Source organism: Bos grunniens, chromosome 19 (assembly GCF_055505025.1).
Source record: "Bos grunniens cultivar Pamir isolate PY7600 chromosome 19, Bosgru_T2T1.0, whole genome shotgun sequence".
Lineage (NCBI taxonomy): Eukaryota > Metazoa > Chordata > Mammalia > Artiodactyla > Bovidae > Bos > Bos grunniens.
The window spans coordinates 6,366,491-6,385,693 of record NC_141183.1 but is presented as its reverse complement, the minus strand read 5'-3'; the positions used below and the strand labels follow the sequence as shown (position 1 = coordinate 6,385,693).

Genomic DNA, 19,203 nt, shown 5'->3' with positions numbered 1-19,203 from the left:
GACCACCCTGAAAGGGGGAACTGAAAGTCAGAGCTCCCTGAAGCCGACCAGTCACTCTGGCCTCTGACTTCGTTGTTGTTCAGTTGGACTCTGTGACCCGATGGGCTGTAGCCCACCAGGCTTGTCGGTCCTTCACTATCTCCTGGACTTTGCTTAGATTCCTGTCTGTTGAGTTGGTGATGCTATCTAACGGTCTCATCCTCCGTGGTCCCCTCCTCCTTTTGCTCTGGTTAGTTTTCATTAACTAGGCAACCAATGCTGAAACCCCTTTGCTGGGAGGGGTCCCTCATTAGCATCTGTTTAAAGCCAGTTCAGAGAAGGAAATGGAACCCACTCCAGTATTCTTGCCTAGAAAATCCCATGCACCAAGGAGTCTGGCTATAGTCCATGGGGTCACAAAGAGTTCAACAGGACTTAATAGCTGAACAATAAAGCCAGTTCAGGACTCCTCTGGCAGTTGAGTAGTTAAGATTTGGCTCTTAATATTCAGGGGGCACAGATTTCAACCCTGGTGGAGGAACAAAGATACCACATGTCACATGATGCAGTCAAATATGTGTGTGTATATATATATATTATATACTGTATACCATTATATTAATACCAATATATACCATACTTCACAAGGCAATGGCACCCCACTCCAGTACTCTTGTCTGGAAAATCCCATGGACAGAGGAGCCTGGTAGGCTGCATTCCATGGGGTCGTTAGGAGTTGGACACGTCTGAGCAACTTCACTTTTACTTTTCACTTTCATGCACTGGAGAAGGAAATGGCAACCCACTCCAGTGTTCTTGCCTGGAGAATCCCAGGGACAGGGGAGCCCGATGGGCTGCCGTCTCTGGGGTCGCACAGAGTTGGACACAACTGAAGTGACTTAGCAGCAGCATACCATACTTCGGTTCCATTCGGTTCAGTCACTCAGTCGTGTCCAACTCTTTGCGACCCCATGAATCGCAGCACTCCAGGCCTCCCTGTCCATCACCAACTCCCAGAGCTCACTCAGACTCACGTCCATTGAGTCAGTGATGCCATCCAGCCATTTCATCCTCTGTCATCCCCTTCTCCTCCTGCTCCCAATCCCTCCCAGCATCAGAGTCTTTTCCAATGAGTCAACTCTTCGCATGAGGTGGACAAAGTACTGGAGTTTCAGCTTTAGCATCATTCCTTCCAAAGAAATCCCAGGGCTGATCTCCTTCAGGATGGACTGGTTGGATCTCCTTGCAGTCCAAGGGACTCTCAAGAGTCTTCTCCAACACCGCACTTCAAAAGCATCAATTCTTCAGCGCTCAGCTTTCTTCACAGTCCAACTCTCACATCCATACATGACCACTGGAAAAACCATAGCCTTGACTAGATGGACCTTTGTTGGCAAAGTAATGTCTGTGCTTTTGAATATGCTATCTAGGTTGGTCATAACTTTTCTTCCAAGGAGTAAGCGTCTTTAAATTTCATGGCTGCAGTCACCATCTGCAGTGATTTTGGAGCCCCCCCCAAAAATACCATACCATATATATGTATATATACATAAATAGTTCAGTCCCTCAGTCATGTCCTACTCTTTGTGACCCGTGGACTGCTGCACGCCAGGCTTCCCTGTCCTTCACCATCTCCTGGAGCTTGCTCAAACTCATGTCCATCGAGTCGGTGATGCCATCCAACCATCTCATCCTCTGTCATCCCCTTCTCCTGCCTTCAATCTTTCCCAGCATCGGGGTCTTATATAAATAATATATATACTACTGGGGCTTCCGGTGATTAAGAATCCATGTGTTTCTGTTGCAGGCAGAGCAGGTTTGCTCCTGATTGGGGGAATAAGATTCTGCATGCTGTGAGGGGTGGCCAAAAAATAAATTTTTTTAAAAAGCCAGTCTAGGGAGTCTGGGAAAGGGGTGGGTGGGGTGGGGGGAGTAGTAGGGAGATTGGGAGACAAGTGACTTCAGGGAGACACAGGTGAATTCTAGATTCGTCTCAACTGCTTCCGAATTTGGGGAACCCCTTCACCCTCCAGAGACCTCTCCCATGAAGCAAGTCTACTTCGCTCTCTGTGGGCACAGGGAGGGGTCAGGTTGGGGTAGATGGTGCCTGACCACCCACTGATGGTAGTCTGGAAACCAGCCGGACACCCAGCGGCTGAACCCCGCCCTCAGCCAGTCCTGCCATCGTGGTGGAGCCTCGGGGTGGTTTTCTGAGAACGGTTTGTTCCGGTTCTTCCTACCCCGTCTCATCTTGAACGGGATCTGCATTCAGAACAAAGCAAGGCCCCGGAGGCAGACGTCCTGGGGCTTCTGAGGCTGCTGGGTCCCTGATGCCCTTGGCTTTAGTTCCCCAGGGCCTGAGGGCCTGTCTTGGACAGAACTCAGGAGTGGAAATCCTGAGAGCTCCACCCCAGCCCTGGGAGCCAGACCACGTGGGCACTGCTGGACGCAGCCAGTGAGCAGAAGAGACGTTCCGCTAAGGGAGGTGCCATGGCCTCAGAGACCCCGACCACAGGCCCATCGGCGCCCCCAAATACCCTTTACCCAATTTAACAACCCATAGCAGCTTCCCTGGTGGCTCAGTGGTAAAGAATCTGCCTGCAAGGCAGGAGGCCTGGGTTTGATCCCTGGGTTGGGAAGAGCCCCTGGAGGATGAAATGGCAACCCACTTCAGGATTCTTGTCTGGAGAATTCCATGGACAGAGGAGCCTAGTGGGCTACAATCTATGGAGTCCAAAGAGTCTGACAGAAAATAAATAAATTTTAAAAAAGAGTCCAACACAACTGAGTGACTAATGAATTCACTTTCAGGTATGTAAGCCTTTATGGACACCCGCCTTCACCAAGAGATAACACTCTGAGAAGTGGTCCCATATATCTAGTATTTTGGTCATCTGATGCAAAGAGATAGCTCATTGGAAAAGTCCCTGATGCTGGGAAAGTTTGAGGGCAGAAGGAGCAGAGGGCATCAGAGGATGAGATGGCTGGATGGCATCACCAATGCAATGACCATGAAGTTGGGCAAACTCCAGGAGATGGTGAGGGACAGGGAGGCCAGGTGTGCTGCAGTCCATGGGGTCACAAAGAGTCGGACACGACTGGGCAACTGAACAACCACAGCCCATAAGGATACTACCCACTGGCTGTTCCAAGAGATCTTGGATGAATGGGTTGTCTGGATGGTGTCTGTAATCCCTCCCTCTCAGTATGGTTCACAAATTCCTGCTGGCCACTGGCCGACTGAGACTACCTTTATTCACTGGAATACTTCCTTTTCGAGCCATATGAGTCTAAGCTACCGACAAGGCCCAGGGTGGGGTACAGCTTTGCCACCTGCCAATTATATGACGTGGACAAATCACTTCGCCTCTCTGAGCCCCGCTTTACTGTAAAGGGGGCATGATACTGCCACCCCCCCCATATTACTGTCACATCCAGATAAAGCCACGTCTAGAGTGTTCCTCTCACAAGCCAGGCACTCACAGGTACTCAGTGGTCGGCCTCTCCATTCGTGGTCCATCCTCTTTCAATCTCAGCCCTACCGGTTAAAGAAGCCTAGCGGTGGAAATTCCTCAGCAGTCCATTGGTTAGGACTCTGTGCTTCCACTGCCGAGGGTCTGGATTCGACCCTAGTCGGGGAATTAAGATCCCACAAGCCTTGCATTGCGACCAAAAAAACAAAGAGGCCTAACAGGGTTTAGGGTTTCCTGGTGGCTCGGATGGTAAAGAATCCGCCTGCAACGCGGGAGACCTGAGTTCGATCCCTGGGTTGGGAAGATCCCCTGGAGAAGGGCATGGCAATCCTTCCCAGTATTCTTGCCTGGAGAATCCCCATGGACAGAGGAGCCTGGTGGGCTGCAGTCCATGGGGTCGCAAAGAGTTGGACATGACTGAGCACCTAAGCACAGCACAGCACAACAGTGCTTAAGTCAAACTCTTGCAGAAGCTGCTTCTCCAACGTCCCCTAGTCCCCCACTGAGCTGAGGGTGGGGCCCCGGGCTCCCTGACAGGTAGGTGCCTGGAATCTTGTGCTTGGCGACTGGGTGCCCCGCAGCTGGCTGGTAAACAGATATTGTATTTGACCTCTCCTTGCTCCCAGAAAGAGTCTCCCATTGTCCCCCATTCCACACCCCCATCCCGTCACTGTTGTGAGAATATTTCAGGGTGGGAGCAACCCTCCCATTGGGATTACACGCACCCAACCTGATCACCCTGCTTGCAGCCTGCCTTCCACTCCCTGACACCTCCAGTCACCTGCAAACCCCCATCTGCTGTGGGACAGTCACTGACATCTCCCTGGCGTTCTTGGCTCCTAAGACCCTCCTTGACTCCCGTGCATGCGTGCTAAGTCGCTTCAGTCATGTCCGACTTTTGCGACCCTGTGGACTGTAGCCCACCAGGCTCCTCTGTCCTTGGGATTCTCGAGGCAAGAATACTGGAGTGGGTTGTCATGCCCTCCTCGAGGGGAGACCCAAGGATCAAACCTATGTCTCTTATGTCTCCTGCATTGGCAGGTGGGTTCTTTACCACTGGGGCCACCTGGAAAGACTTCATTGGCTCCCACTGCCCCTAAACTAAGACCAAATTCCTTTGCTCAGAGGCATTCAAGGCCCTTGCAACGTCCCATCCCTCCTGTTCCCCACAGGAAGTGGCAACCCCAGCCTGAGGTCAGCTCTGAGTCTGGCCACGGGACAGACCTTTCTGTGGCTTTACTCACGCTGTCCCCCACTCTCAGTCCAGTACACTGGCGCCTGGCCTCTCTGAACCAATCCCCCTTTAAAGCCCCCTGCTTCTCCCAGAAGCTTTGGCCGGCGACCCCACCCTCTCCCAAAGCTTCCTCTCTAGCATGAATTGAACGATCTTGCCCTGCTTTGCACAGTTAATTGTTTTATATATAGATACCTGGCTTTCCTCATTCTGTGATAGGCTCAGTGGGGAACAGATTTCATGCCTAGCTGCCCTGCAGCCCTGAATAAGGCTCTGTACATACACTGATTGGGTGGAATGATTGGCCAAGACCTGCGGGTTGCTGGGGGCCTTCTCTCGGGGGAAGGGGCAGACTGCAGTCTAGGCTTGGACTTGCTGCTGTCCTGAGCCCCACACTCAGATCCCTGGTTCCCTCTGGCTCCCAGAATTGCAGGCCAAGATACTCAGAGAAACACTGCTGCTGCTGCTAAGTTGCTTCAGTCGTGTCCAGCTCTGTGAGACCGCCATTTCCTTCTCCGGTGCATGAGAGTGAAAAGTGAAAGTGAAGCCGCTCAGTCATGTCCAGAGAAGCACTAGCTGGTCTAATAACCCAACACCCATAACAGTTTACTTCGTGTTGTTGTTTAGTCGCTAAGTTGTGTCTAGCCCTTTTGGGACCCCATGGACTGTAGCCCGCCCCGCTCCTCTGTCCTTGGGATTTCCCAGGCAGTACTGGAATGGGCTGCCATTTCCTCCTCCAAGGCATCTTCCACCTGCACAAATTCCCAAGAATCTTTTGTATATATTTGATCTTAACAACACTAGGAGTTCAAAAGGTAGACGTTATCTCCATATTATAGATTTAAAACTGAGGTTCATACAGGCTAAGTGACTAGCCCTGGAGTAGAAGCCACTGGTTTTAACTCCACTGAACTGGCTCTTCACTGTTCTGTGCCCCAAAGCACTTTCGTCGTGTCTCTCTGTAGCTTGTTTTCTGAGCTCTGAACGTTCATTGACGTATATGTCTTCCTTCCTCTACCAGGATGTAAGCTCTTCTCCTGAAAGATGTGCGCCCAAGCATCCTTGTGTCCCTTGCCCCTCGTAGGGCCTCGGTCAGTATTTGCGAGGGAATAAACAGACGAAGCGAAGCGCCTGCACAGGCCATCACGAGAGAAGGATGCTGGAAACAGAGCCAACCTGCTCTCTAGCCTGCAGCCTCCCTTCTTAGCCATCCTCCCATCTCCCAACAAAACTGTCACCTTGAGAAGCCAGCCCTGTAAAGGCGCTGCCCTAGGCAAGTGCCCGACCTGCAGGAGGGCGCTGTGTTTCTCTCTCCACCCCTTCTCCCTTCTTCGGTCCTGTTCTCATGAGGCTGCCAGCCCACTGTGGGCACGTCCTCTCTGCGTGCGCTGCGCCTGTCCCGCCTTCAGGGCCCTTGTTCACCAGCCTCCCCAGCCACCAGCCTGGATCACCTACCAGCATTGCAAAGACCCAGCCTCAGCCTGCACCCCCTTGCCTGGGATTTGAGGGCCCCTTGAGTCTTAAAGTCAGCCAGGACCCAGAGGGGATGGGATGGGGGTGGAGAACCAGGGTGCCACGGGACAGCCAGCCATGCCCGCACTCACCAGAGCCGGCGCCTCTGCTGGGGCAGGGCCCGCCAGCTGGCATCTGGGTGGAGCTTGGTCCCAGCTGTTCCTGGCGCTGCTTGAGGCTTGACTCCGGCTGCCTCGCCGGAAGCCCAGCCATGGTGCACCGAGGCTTCTGGGAACCGCGCTGCGCTATTCTGGGACGGTGATGGGGTTCCGGGACGCCTGGCAGCGGCTGAAATTTCAGCCCCTTTGGTCTGTGTGCTCTTTGCTTCCCCTCTGACGATAAGGCAGAGTTCGGTCAGGATGCCAAGTTCAGAACCACTGATGGCACATTTGAGGGTCTTAATAGCAGTTGTGGTTTTGCTAAAGTGGGGTCTGGCGTAAACAATCTATACTTTAGTCCTCTGAGGCGACGGCCTTCATTCTCGCTGTCACTCGCACCGCACTACCCGTGGTCATTGTCTGTTAGTTTTACAGCTCGTCCGCATACCCACCCCGCGACATTAACCCATCACTGCATTCTGATGCAGTGACTCATTTAAATCCAGTGGTGGGTCTCTGAAAGCCTCCTTCCTTCCCTCCCGCCCCCTTCCTCCTCCCTCCTTCCCTTCCTTCCTTCTTTCTTAAATTGACCCTGGAAGACTTGCCTATCCAGCGTAAAACAATCAAGTATGACGAGTGAGCTTGGGTGACAGAAATTAGAGTCATAATCAAAACCAATTTACAACAAAGTTAAGCCCCCGTGATTAACCTGTTCTGGGAGAGCCCTCGGAGAAGCCTGCTGAGACAATGCCCAGCCTCCATGTGGGAACTGGAGGCCAGGCTGGGAAGAGAGCCTCCCTAAGGTCACAAGTGATGGACATAAAGCTTAAACCTGGCACTCCGACTTCCGCGGTGGGATCATAGAGTTTTAGAGCTGCAAGGAGCAGTATATGTGAGTGTGTGTGTGTTAATCATTCAGTTATGTCTGACTGTTTGTGACCCTGTGGACTGTACCCCACCAGGTTCCTCTGGCCATGGGATTCTCCAGGCAAAAATACTGGAGTGGGTTGTCATTCCCTTCTCCAGATCTTCCTGACCCAGAGATTGAACCCGAGTCTCCCAGATTGCAGGGAGATTTTTACCATCAGACTTGTCCAAAGAGCAAGAACTTGCTTGTATGTAAAATGAGGTCACAATTCCGGCCCCTACTCCCCTGCTGATTGCTGTAGAGATTACAGGAAACCACAGATTTGAGCACCCCTGGCCGGAGTGCCCGGTGATTTGGGACCTTCCTGTCCCAGGCTCATCTCCCTCCACTGCCCGTCTGTGTAAGGAGAAAACAGCTCATGAAAATGGAGGCAAAGGTCTTTAGGCTTTCCCAAACTTAAGCACACAGCTTCAGAGTTTGTTGTGTTTGTTTAAAAAGCAGATTTCTGGGCCCCATTCTGAACTCTGGAATTTTGGTCTCTAACCAAAGAGAAGACTAAGTGCCTGTTTTTAAAAATCTCTGCTCCCCACCCCCAAATATGATTAATGATGCACACTGCCTTTGAGAACCAAGGTTAAGTCAAGAATTAAAAAAAAAGTCAAGAATTGTTCAAGTCAGCTATGAGGGGAGGAAAGTGGAATAGAGGCCAAACGCAAACAGCACAGATGGTCCGTGGAGGCTTCTGTGTTGCCACAGCCAGGGGGGCAGGTTCCCTGCTTTCAGGGGATGAGGGTCATTGGAAGATGAGCATAAGTGTTAGAGGAACCACTGACCAAGACCACCCATGCTGGCCAGACAAGGTAGAATCACTTACATGAATTATCTTAAAACAGGAGGTCCTGGTAAGCAACGCGGAACTCACAAGCTACCACGGGAAGAATTCGGGAAAAGTCAAAAGGAATGAAGAGACACCAGTCTGTATGTCCTACCAACCTCCCGAGCCCTTCCGGATGGAGTCCATCTTGGCTGAGCGATGCACACGCCACCAGGAAGGCCCCTGTGTCAGAGTGATTGGCCAGAGACAGCCCCCAAACTAATCCCATCACCATAAAACCCAAGGCTCCGAGCCAGCTGGCAGAGCAGTTCCCCGGGGCTCCCTGACCCGCCAGCTCTCCACCCAGGCGCCCCTTTCCAACAACGCCTCTTGCTTTGTCAGCATGTGGTCTCCCCGGGCAAGTCATTTCCAAGTGTCACACAGGAGCCCACCTCTGGAAGGAGTCCCCCTCCTGCAACAGAAGGCTGGAGCCAGAGTGGGAAGCAGAGGGCACCCACGAGGGATGCGTTCCAGGAAAGGAGAGCCTTGCACTTTTCTGTTCCGCTGTGGCACATCCACGCTTTGGCTCTCCTGTGCTGAAGGCATGACTGAGGATCTGGAACCCAACGTTAGGTTTCTGTCCCTTTGTCTCGTGCTCCTGTCCCGAATATTTTCCAGCCAGGTCTGAAGTCATTCCAATTAGAGGCATGGTTCCTGCGTTTAAGATAACCTAAAGTTATCTTAGAGTTGATCATAGCCTGAAGTGTATTATCAAGACTATACATTTTCTATAACACGGGGAACTCCGCTTAACATTCTGTAAGGGTTAGATAGCATCACTGGCTCAATGGACAAGAATTTCAGCAAACTCTGGGAGATAACGGAGGGCAGAAGGCGTGCCGTGGTTCATAGGGTCGCAGAGTGTCAGATGGGACTTAATAACTGAATGACAACAACCAATGAGAAAAGAATTTGAAAAAGAATGGATACTTGTATATGTATAGGATCTCTTTGCTCTGCAGTTGAAACTATCACAACATTAATCAACTATATTCTAATATAAAAATTAAAAAAAAAAAACAGTAAGTCATGAATCCACCCAAACTCTGTATTTTATTTTTCTGTTGGTTTTTTTTTTTTCAGACTCTGTATTTTAGGAAGTCCTCCAAGTGATTGTTGTGTCTAATAGAATTTTAGAGCCACTGAAATACAAATTTGTTTTAGAGACAAGCAAATACTTCCCAGGAACATAGCGATGAGCAGAACTGGGGCTCAGGAGTGGAGCGGCAGTTGACTGGAGAGTGAATGATTGCAAAGCTGATTAAATGAACGCACTCCTGGGAGCTGAGTTTTCGTGGGGAGTGAAGTAAGAAGAGTGCGTTAGGGTGTGGAGCCCTTGGGGGGATGATGTTGCCGTGACAGGCATTGGCCGGACCCATAAACTGAAGCCCCCGGACTCTTGCCTGTTGAAAGATGAGGATCCCAGAGGTGGGAAGGGAGCAGAAGGCAAGAAAATGTGAGCCAGCCCCCAAAGAAATACTTTTCAGGAGCTGATTCCTCGTAGGCTTCCTTTCCCTGGAGATCAGGGGCAGTCGTCGTTGAATTATTTTCTATTGGCGTCTGGTCTTGCTCCTTCTTGTAAACAGGGGAGAACAGAATCTGACTTCATGTTGGATCTGTTTCTTTCGCTTTACTTTTGCTCTCGATGGCTTTTGTTAGATAGGATGCTGTCTATAGCTGTTCAGTTCAGTCGCTCAGTCGCGTCCGACCCTTTGCGACAATGGCCTGCCTGGGGAACCCTGCCCACCTGTGCGTGACTGCAGAAAAGAAGAAATTACACGTCCTGTCCCTGATGCTGACCACGCCAGCAGATATTCTGTAAGACTTACAGCCTTTTTACTTCCTCATCTCATCCCCCTCTCTGTTTTATAAAAGAAACTGGCATCAAGACTCCGATAAGATGGTACTCTAGGACACGAGTCTGCCATCTTCTCAGATGCCTGGCTTTCCGAAAAAAGTCGAATGGAGTCGCTATTTCTTGCCTCAACACCTCATCTCCTGCCCTGAGCTTGGATCCAGTAACATTCTCACCTGGATTCCTCTTTTTGGACCTGGTAGAGCTTCAGAGAAAAAGCAAGTCAGCTGAAGTGAAGGCCTTGGATGCTGTCATTGGGCATCTTAGGTCAAAGTGACAGACAGGAGGAAAGAGTAAGTTTCCCTCCACTCTTCTAAGTTCTGCTGGAAACTCTGTAACGAAAGACACACACACAAGACACGTTTATTCACATGTATGCCTCGCCTCGTGTACACATGGGGGACGTGTGCATGCTCAGTGGGGTCCCACTCTTTGGGACCCCCATGGACTGTTGCCCACCAGGCTCCTCTGTCTATAGGATTTCTCCAGGCAAGAATCCTAGAGTGGGTTTCCATTTCCTTCTCCAGGGGGTCGTCCCAACCCAGGAATCAAACCTTGATCTCCTGCGTCTTCTCCTAAATCTCCTGCTTTGCAGGCCAGTTCTTTACCTACTGAGCCATGGGTGAAGCTCACAGGTGTGGGGATAACCAGAGGGGAAAGTGAGTAACTCAAAGAGGTAGCTCAGAATTCTGACTTACTGTTTTCCACTTAAGACAAAAGAGAGGTGTGAGGGACGCTGCTTAGGGGGACGTAACCAAGAAAGGCATGATCCACAAGAGGAAGGTTACGCAGACTTCCGTGGACACCTCCTCCATCAATAAGATTGTCAGGATTTAGAGTTGCCATCCTCTTCCTGGCACGGAGAGGGAGACGCCTCTACAAATGGAGATTTTTTTCATAAATAGGAATTTCCCTTGCCAAAGGGTAATTGTGGCTCTGCCTTCAGAGTTTCTCCTGCGTGTGCTGTTTCTCAAAATAGTCCTTGTGCCTAAGAGGCATATTTTGGGGTGGTATATTTTACCACTCTTTAGGGAAAGTTTTGGGAAAGCCACGCCCAGTAACCTCCCTTGATGTTTTCCAAAGGGCTCCACTTGCCACGAGGAGGCACACCTGGAGATTCTTTGCATCCAATTTTCATAGATGATACTGCTCATTCAAAAGGAAATTTCAAATGCCACTGCTTTTTCTTATTTCCCTTTTTCCCCCATTGCCTCATTTCACTACGAGCATTTGCTGTTTGCTATCAGGTGGAGGTAGGAGCCACCAACTTAAGGGGAAAGAAGGGGAGTGGGTACTTCTAGAGGGAGCCCGTGGCTCCTGGACCTCTGCTTGTCCAAGGTCATTTTGATCTGCTTAAACGAAAGCAGCCAGGCACAGAGATTTACTCCCGACAACCCTTTCGCCCTAATACTGTATTGCATTTCAAAACAGTATTCCTGCTCGCTCTTGGGCCATTCCTAATCAGGGCTGAAAACAAAGACTCGTTCCTGTTCTTAGACCCACTCTGGCAATGAAATGTGATCCACAGCCCACTCAGAGGGTGCCCAGCCTGCTGCTGCCAGGGCCCAGGACAAGAGCTACAATTTTAACCCCACTGGCTGTCTCCCCACCCCTAGCACAATGTGCAGCCAGCTGTTGATGGTGCTTTGCAGCTGAAACAACCGGCTGCAGGGGGAGAGAGGGATCGAAATTATAGACTCACAGAGCATCTGACTTCCCCAGCCGTTTAGTTAAACTATGAGCACTAGGCAGGGAGTCAGGAGACCTGGGTCCAGGACTCAGCCTGACTGCTGAGTAGCTGGTGGTATGGCCGTGAAGACTCTCTATAATAACAATAAAGAAAAGAAAATGAAGTTGCTCAGTCGTGTCCGACTCTTTGCAACCCCATGGACTGTATAGCCCAACAGGCTCCTCCATCCATGGAATTTTCTAGGCAAGAGTACTGGAGTGGGTTGCCATTTCCTTCTCCAGGGGATCTTCCCAACCCGGGGAACGAACCCAGTTCTCCCACATTGTAGGCAGATGCTTTTACCGTCTGAGCCACCAGGGAATCCCAATATAGTTAGTGCTTACTCTGGGGGCTCCGTGGTAAAGAACCTGTCTGCCAATGAAGGAGCTGCGGGTTGGATCCCTGGGTTCAGGAGATCTCCTGGAGAAGGAAATGACAATCCACTCCAGTATTCTTTCCTGGGAAATCCCATGGATAGAGGAGCCTGGCGGGCTACAGTCCATGGGGTCGCAAAAGAGTCAGACACGACTTAGTGATTAAACAACAATATTTACTCTGTGCCAGGCAGGTATAAGTTCCATATTAACTTCTTTGTTCCTGCCTGCAGTCTCTAAAGTTGATACAATTATTCTACATGCTTATAAAATGAGGAAACTCAAAGAGGCCAAAAGGAGGGGTTCAAAGTCAATAACTAGTAAGTGATGGTTGACTCCAAACTTGTGTTCTTAACTACTGTGCACACTATCTTAGTTGAGATAGAAAAAAATGTATTTGCTGTCCTGTGAAATCTAGTGGCGTAAAAGCAACAAGTATTTGTTATGACTCTGTTTCTAGGAGTCAGGGATCAAGGAATGGATTACCTAGGAGATCTGGTTGGGAGTTTCTCATGAGACTGCAGCCAAGATGTTGGCTGGGGCGGCAAGTTTATCTGGTCGAAATCGTTCACGTCAGATTAAGGCTTGAACCCATGCGCCAGGTCTCTGTTTCAGCCAAAACCTAGTTTGGGGCTCAAACCCACGAGGCTGGTACCTGAACCCAGCCAAAACCTACAGTCTTCTGACTGAGATCACAGACCACATTTCGGTACCTAATGAAGCTCAGATTCTTGATATCTCATTGCAGAAAGAATTCAGTAAGAGACAGCGTGATAGGGTAAGAAGTGGATGTATTTAGTGAGAAGCAGCCAGAGTGTGGGCCATTGCAGAGAGTTAGCGTGGCCTTGAAATGTGGTGTGGTTAGCTTTTATGATCTGGGTAATTCTTATAAGCTAATGAGTGGGAGGATTATTCCAACTATTTTTGGGAAGAAGTGGAGATTTCCAGGAATTGCGCCACTGCCCACCTTTTGGTCTTTGATGGTTGGCCTTGGAACTATCGTGGCGACCCTGGGTGTGTCATTGGCTTGCTGATGTGTTATGATGAGCGTATATTGAGGATCAAGGTCTAGTTGAAGTTGACCTGTCTGCCTTCTTGGACTCATATGATTCTAATCAGTGTCTGTTGTGCCCTTGGTTCAGTTCAGTTCAGTCGCTCAGTCGTGTCCAACTCTTTGCAACCCCATGGACTGCAGCACGCCAAGCTTCCCTGTCCATCACCAACTCCCGGAGTTTGCTCAAACTCACGTCCATCAGCTTGGTGATGCCATCCCACCATCTCATCCTCTGTCATCCCCTTTTCCTGCCTTCGATCCCTCCCAGCATCATCGACCTTTCCAGTGAGTCAGCTCTTCTCATCAGGTGGCCAAAGTATTGGAGTTTCAGCTTCAACATCAGTCCTTCCAATGAACACCCGGGACTGATCTCCTTTAGGATGGACTGGTTGGATCTCCTTGCAGTCCAAGGGACTCTCAAGAGTCTTCTCCAACACCACAGTTCAAAAGCATCAATTCTTCTGGACTCAGCTTTCTTTATGGCCCAACTCTCACATCCATACATGACGACTGAAAAAACCATAGCTTTGACTAGACGGACCTTTGTTGACAAAGTAATGTCTCTGCTTTTTAATATGCTGTCTGGGTTGGTCATAGCTTTGTAACAGTAGGGAAAGAGGCAGGGCACAACTTTTGGAAAACTGACATCACCCCAGGACACAACATAAAGGATTAGAATCAGATGGGACCAGGATGGCAGATAAGACTAGATCTTGATCCTCAATCAGCAAGTGGAATGACATGCCCAGAGGGGCCAGGACAGTTCCGAGGCACTGTTACAAGACCAAGGCATGGGCAGTGGCCCAAATCCTGGAGATCTCTGCCCCTTCCCCAGAATAATTGGAATAATCCTCCCACTCATTAGCATATGAATTCAGTTCAGTTCAGTCGCTCAGTCCTGTCTGACTCTTTGCGACCCCATGGACTGCAGTGGGGTCTCCCTGCAGGACACCAGGCCTCCCTGTCCATCACCAACTCCCGGAGTTTACTCAAACTCATGCCCATTGAGTCAGTGATGCCCTCCAAACATCTCATCCTCTGTCGTCCCCTTCTCCTGCCTTCAATCTTTCCCAGCCTATAAAAACTAACCACGTCAAATTTCACGGCTGCATTCCCGCTCTGCGATGGCCCACACTCTGTCTGTGGAGTGTGTTTCTCTCTGTATCTGAATAAACCCATTTCTTACCTACCACTTTGTCTCTCACTAAATTCTTTCTATGATGAGACATCAAGAACCTGAGCTTCGTTAGGTTCTGAAACCAGGTACCATGGGTTTTGTCTGGATTCGAGTCCCAAGCAGGGTTTTGGCTGGATTCGAGTCCTAGCACATGGGTTCGAGTCCCAATCTGTGGTAAACAGTTTCAGCTTTTCCTCCAAGGAGCAAGTGTCTTTTCATTTCATGGCTGCAGTCACCATCTTCAGTGACTTTGGAGCCCAACAAAATAAAGTCCGTCAGTGTTTCCACTGTGTCCCCTATTTGCCATGAAGTGATGGGACTGGATGCCATGATCTTAGCTTTTTGAATGTTGAGTTTTAAGCCGGCTTTTTCACCCTCCTCTTTCACTTTCATCAAGAGGCTCCTCAGTTCCTCTTCACCTTCTGCCATAAGGGTGGTGTCATCTGCATATCTGAGGTTATTGATATTTCTCCCAGCAAGCTTGATTCCAGCTTGTGCTTCATCCAGCCCAGCATTTCGCATGATGTACTCTGCATTCAAGTTAAATAAGCAGGGTGACAGTATGCAGCCTGTGCATCCTGTTGTGTCCTCAGGATCTATCATTCTCTCAAGGTTGTGCCCTTCCCCCTTCCTTCCTATTTCATCACAGCTGGACTGGGGCTGCAGGATCTGCTTCCAAGATGGCACCCTCATGTGGGGCCGATTGTTGGCTGGAGGCCTCAGTTCCTTGTCACATGAAGTCGCCACAAACTGAGTGGCCTCGGGCTCTGGGTTTTTCCTAGTGCAAGGGTTCCAAGAGAGGGCGAGGCAGAAACTGAGCACAGTGACTGATCCAGAGAAGGTATGCACTGTTATTTCTACAAGGTCTTACTGGTTATGTTATCCAAAAACTGAGTTCGCCTCTTAGTGGGTGTTTGAGCCAAAAGACACAACCAAGCCAAAGATGGGGAGAAGAAAGAATTTATTGCAACAGGTAAAGAGAATACCTGGGATCTTTCCCAAAGCAGTGTCTTTCTGAACAACAAATTTGCAGAAGTTTTAAGCTAAGTGAGCTTCCCTGATGGCTCAGTGGGTAAAGAATCTGCCTGCAATGCAGGAGACATAAGGCTCTGGAGAAGGAAATGGCAACTCACTCCAGTTTTCTTGCCTGGGAAATCCCATGGACAGAGGAGCCTGGTGGGCTACAGTCCATGCGGTCACAAAGAGTCAGACAGGACTTAGTGACAGGGTTTTTTTTTTTTTTTTTTTTTTTAGCTAAGGGTACATGCATATTCATGAAGGGGCTTGGGCAGCAGAGGACAGAGTCCATGCTTTAGTTGACTAAGTCACCAGGGTCAGAAAAAAGTCATTGTCACCCCTTAGGTGCCCTTGATCTGTGAGTACTTCAGACTAATCTTTACCATTGAAACAGAACTGGGAGTCTTTACAACTGATGCATTATCTTTGTTATTATTAATTCTCTTGCTTGAAAATAGTCCTTTGTTTCTGCTTTCTTTTTTTCCCTGAAGACCATTAATTACTGAAACCTGTTCAAAGGCAAGGACTGTGAGCAGGCTTAGATCACAAAACGGGTTAGGCCAAAAATGACTTTTTGGGATTTCCCTGGTGGTCCAGTGGTTAAGATTCGGAGTTTCCACTGCAGGGGACACAGGTTTGGTTCGATCCCTGGTCAGGGGATTAAGATCCCACATCCCGCGTCAGGCGGCATAGCCAAAAAAAAAAAAAAAAAGACTTTCATCAAGAAAGCTGGGCCTGGTTCTCTTTCTCCAAGGACACTTACCCTATCTGCTTACAGGTATGCAGGTAAGCCTTATTCAGTGTGGAAGGGAACGGCACAGAGAGGTGAATGTCAGGGGGTGGGAGTGTTAGGGGAAACACATTGACTGAAACTGCTTACCCTGGCCAGGCACCAGAGTAACCATTTGCATGAGTTATTTTACCACAGGAGGTCCTGATAAGGACCACAGAACTAATAAGTCACCAACAACCAGAAGAGTTAAGGAAAGGTCAAAAGGAGATACCACATGTCCTGTGTTAGTCGCTCACTCCCGTCCGACTCTTTGCAACCCCATGGACTGGAGCCCGCCAGGGTCCTCTGTCCGTGGGATTTCCTGGGCAAGAATACTGGAGTGGGTCGCCGTCCCCTCCTCCAGGGGATCTTCCTGACTCAGGGATCGAACCCAGGTCTCCCGCATTGCAGGCAGATTCTTCACGTCTGTGCTATCTGCCACATGTCCTGCCACCTCCCAGAATCCTTCTCGATGGTATCCATCTTGGTGGAGCAATGTGTGCACCACCAGGAAGAACTCTAAGTCAGAATGATTGGCCACAGAAAAGCCAGAGACGAATCCCATCACCATAAAACCTGAAACTGTGAGCCACGAGGCAGAGCAGTTCTCCTGGGTTCCTTTACCCTGCTGCTGTCTGCCCGGGGCCCCTTCCCAGTGAAGGCTCTTGCTTGTCAGCTCGTGTGTCTCCTTAGACAATTCATTTCCAAGTGTTAGACAAGAGCCCACTCTCGGGGCCTGGAAAGAGTTCCCCTTGCAGGGACCACTGGGGCCATCTTGGAGGCTGGCTGTCACAGTAACATATAGGAAGTAACTGGGTGGTTGGGAGGATCAAATTGAGAGACTGATGTCAACGAGCAGAGTGAGTTTCCCGGGGCTGCTGAACCACAGAGACAGTGGCTTCAAACACAGGGAAGTGGCTCTCTCAGTCGTGGGGGCTGGAAGTCCAAAGTCGAGGTGTCGGGTGAGCCCTGGGCTCTCTGATGGCTCCCGGGACAAAGTCTTCCGTGTCTCTTCCAGCAACTGGTGGTTGCTGGCAATCTTCGGAAGTTTTTTTTTTTTTTTTTGGCTGCTCCATGGCATGCTGGATCTTAGCTCCCCCACCAGGGATCAGACCTGTGCCCCTGCGTTGAGAACGTGGAGTCTTACCCATTAGACCACCAGGGAAGTCCCCACATGGTTTTCTTATAAGGACACCGTCACATTGGATTGACATACGGCAGTGGTCTAGTTACTTCAGTCGTGTCTGACTCTTGTGACCCCATGGACTATAGCTTGCCAGGCTCTTCTGTCCATGAGGTTTCTCAGGCAAGAATACTCAAGTGGGTTGCCATTTCCTTCTCCAGGGGATCCTCCCGACCCAGAGATAGAACCTGATGTCCTGCATTGCAGGAGGATTCTTTACTGACTGAGCCATCAGGGCAGCCCAGATTGGATTGAAGGACGACCTAATCCAATATAACTTCATCTTAACTTGATAACATCTGCAAAATTCTGTTTCCAAAGAAGGTCACATTGACAGCTACCAGGTGTTAGAACCTCAATATATCTCCTTTTGGGGTGTGTTTGGGGGGCTTAATTCAACCCTCACATATGCTATGTAATGTGTGAAACCCTGTACACAGGAATAGGCGTCGTTTTAGATCACAGCAGTGCTGGTGGGAATAACGATGATGGGTAGAATGGTCAGCCTAGTCAACAGTCTTCTCATGGTGACGGCAGCACAGGGACAATTCTTTAGGGCACTTTATTTTTTATTTTATTTTTTTGGCTTCACCACATGGCATGTGGGATCTTAGTTCCCTGAGCAGGGATCAAACTCACATCTCCTGCATTGGAAGCTCAGATTTTTAACCACGGTATTACCAGGGAAGTCTCAAGGTCACTTTAAAAGTCCTTGATGTCTTGGCCATTTTCCCAGGTCCTGTCACTGGAACTTCCTCGTGGATTCCAGTGGGTTCTAGATTCTGGCCACAGACTTTGTATCTAATATTTCCCAGAGGCTCCTTCTACTCCAGAACCTCCTCTCCTGACTTCCTCACACATCTCCATGGCCCACGTCTCCTCCCTCTGTTTCTGAAGCCACCGTGTCTCTAAAAATCGTCTCCTGGCAGACTCCCGGCACCCCTCAAGAAATGCAGCTAAGTCCCTCATGCCTGGGCTCACCGACTCTGAAGCCAAACCCACTGCTGGTCAACGTGCAAGAAAAATGCTGGCAGGGAAGGGGTTTCCCGTCGCAGCTCTGCCTCTGATTGTCCTCCTCCAGCAAATCCCTCAGGACCTTTTCTACCCTAGCCTCCTGACTCCTCAGGCACATGTCTTCAGATACACACTGGATAAGTGTGTGCAAGAGACAGGGTGTAAAGGAAACCGAGTCAGTCTCTGCCTTCAAACATGCATAATCTAATCAATGAGATCAATGACAACAGTCACTGAGTTTCGGGGTGATAGTCACAGAAGTGCACCGAGACCTTGGGGATGAAGACGGGGGACTCCAGGGATGCTGGGGAGAGGGTGGGGGAATCCGGGAGAGGGTAAGAAAAGAGGTGAGATCTGAGCTGGACTGGGAACCATGAAAGGAATGCAAAGGCAGGACGGAAAGGAATTCCAGGCATGAGAGGAGACCTGGAGGCTGTGGGGTCTTGGTGGGTTCAGAAAGCAACAAGTAACCCCTTGTGGCTCATGCCAGGGGACTCCCTCTGACGGCTCCTGGGAGAGGATCCCTCCTTGCCTCTTATTTTTATTCATTTTTCTTTCTTCCCTTGCCTTTTATAGCTCCGGGGTCTCCAGGCGTTCCTTGGCTGGCGACAGCCTCATTCTAGTCTCTGACTCTGGCTTCACATGACCCGAGCCTCTGTGTCTTCTTTTCTGTCTCTTAGAAGGACACTTGTCACTGGATGTAGGGCCCAGCCCAATTCAGGATGATCTCATTTCAAGATCTTTATCTTTTTTTCCTGCCCATTCGGCAGGGCTTCCGAGGTCTCAGCTCCCCAACCAGGGATTGAACTCTGGTCACGGCAGGGTGAAGCACCAAGTCGGGGCCACTGGACCTCTAGGGGACACCCTCAAGATGTTTATCTTAATTATATCTGCAAAGACCCTTACTCCAAAAGTTCCAAGTGAACGCATCTTTTTTTCTTTTTTCCCCAGTAGAGGAGAAGGGGAGAGATAGATGCCATTCAACCCACC

At 49.9% G+C, this 19,203-nt stretch overlaps 1 long non-coding RNA gene across 3 annotated transcripts in view; it reads left to right on the top strand.

Moving 5' to 3' along the window:
- LOC147351009 (uncharacterized) overlaps window positions 1–19,203 on the top strand; it is a 39,847-nt gene that overhangs the window by 1,913 nt on the left and 18,731 nt on the right. The window contains exon 2 of one of the 3 annotated variants that reach the window (XR_015146830.1): window positions 8,058–9,076. The exons of the other annotated variants lie outside the window; for them this stretch is intronic. This is a non-coding gene — a long non-coding RNA (uncharacterized LOC147351009). Of the gene's footprint in view, window positions 1–8,057; window positions 9,077–19,203 lie in introns of those variants that run through there. 3 annotated transcript variants of the gene reach the window in all.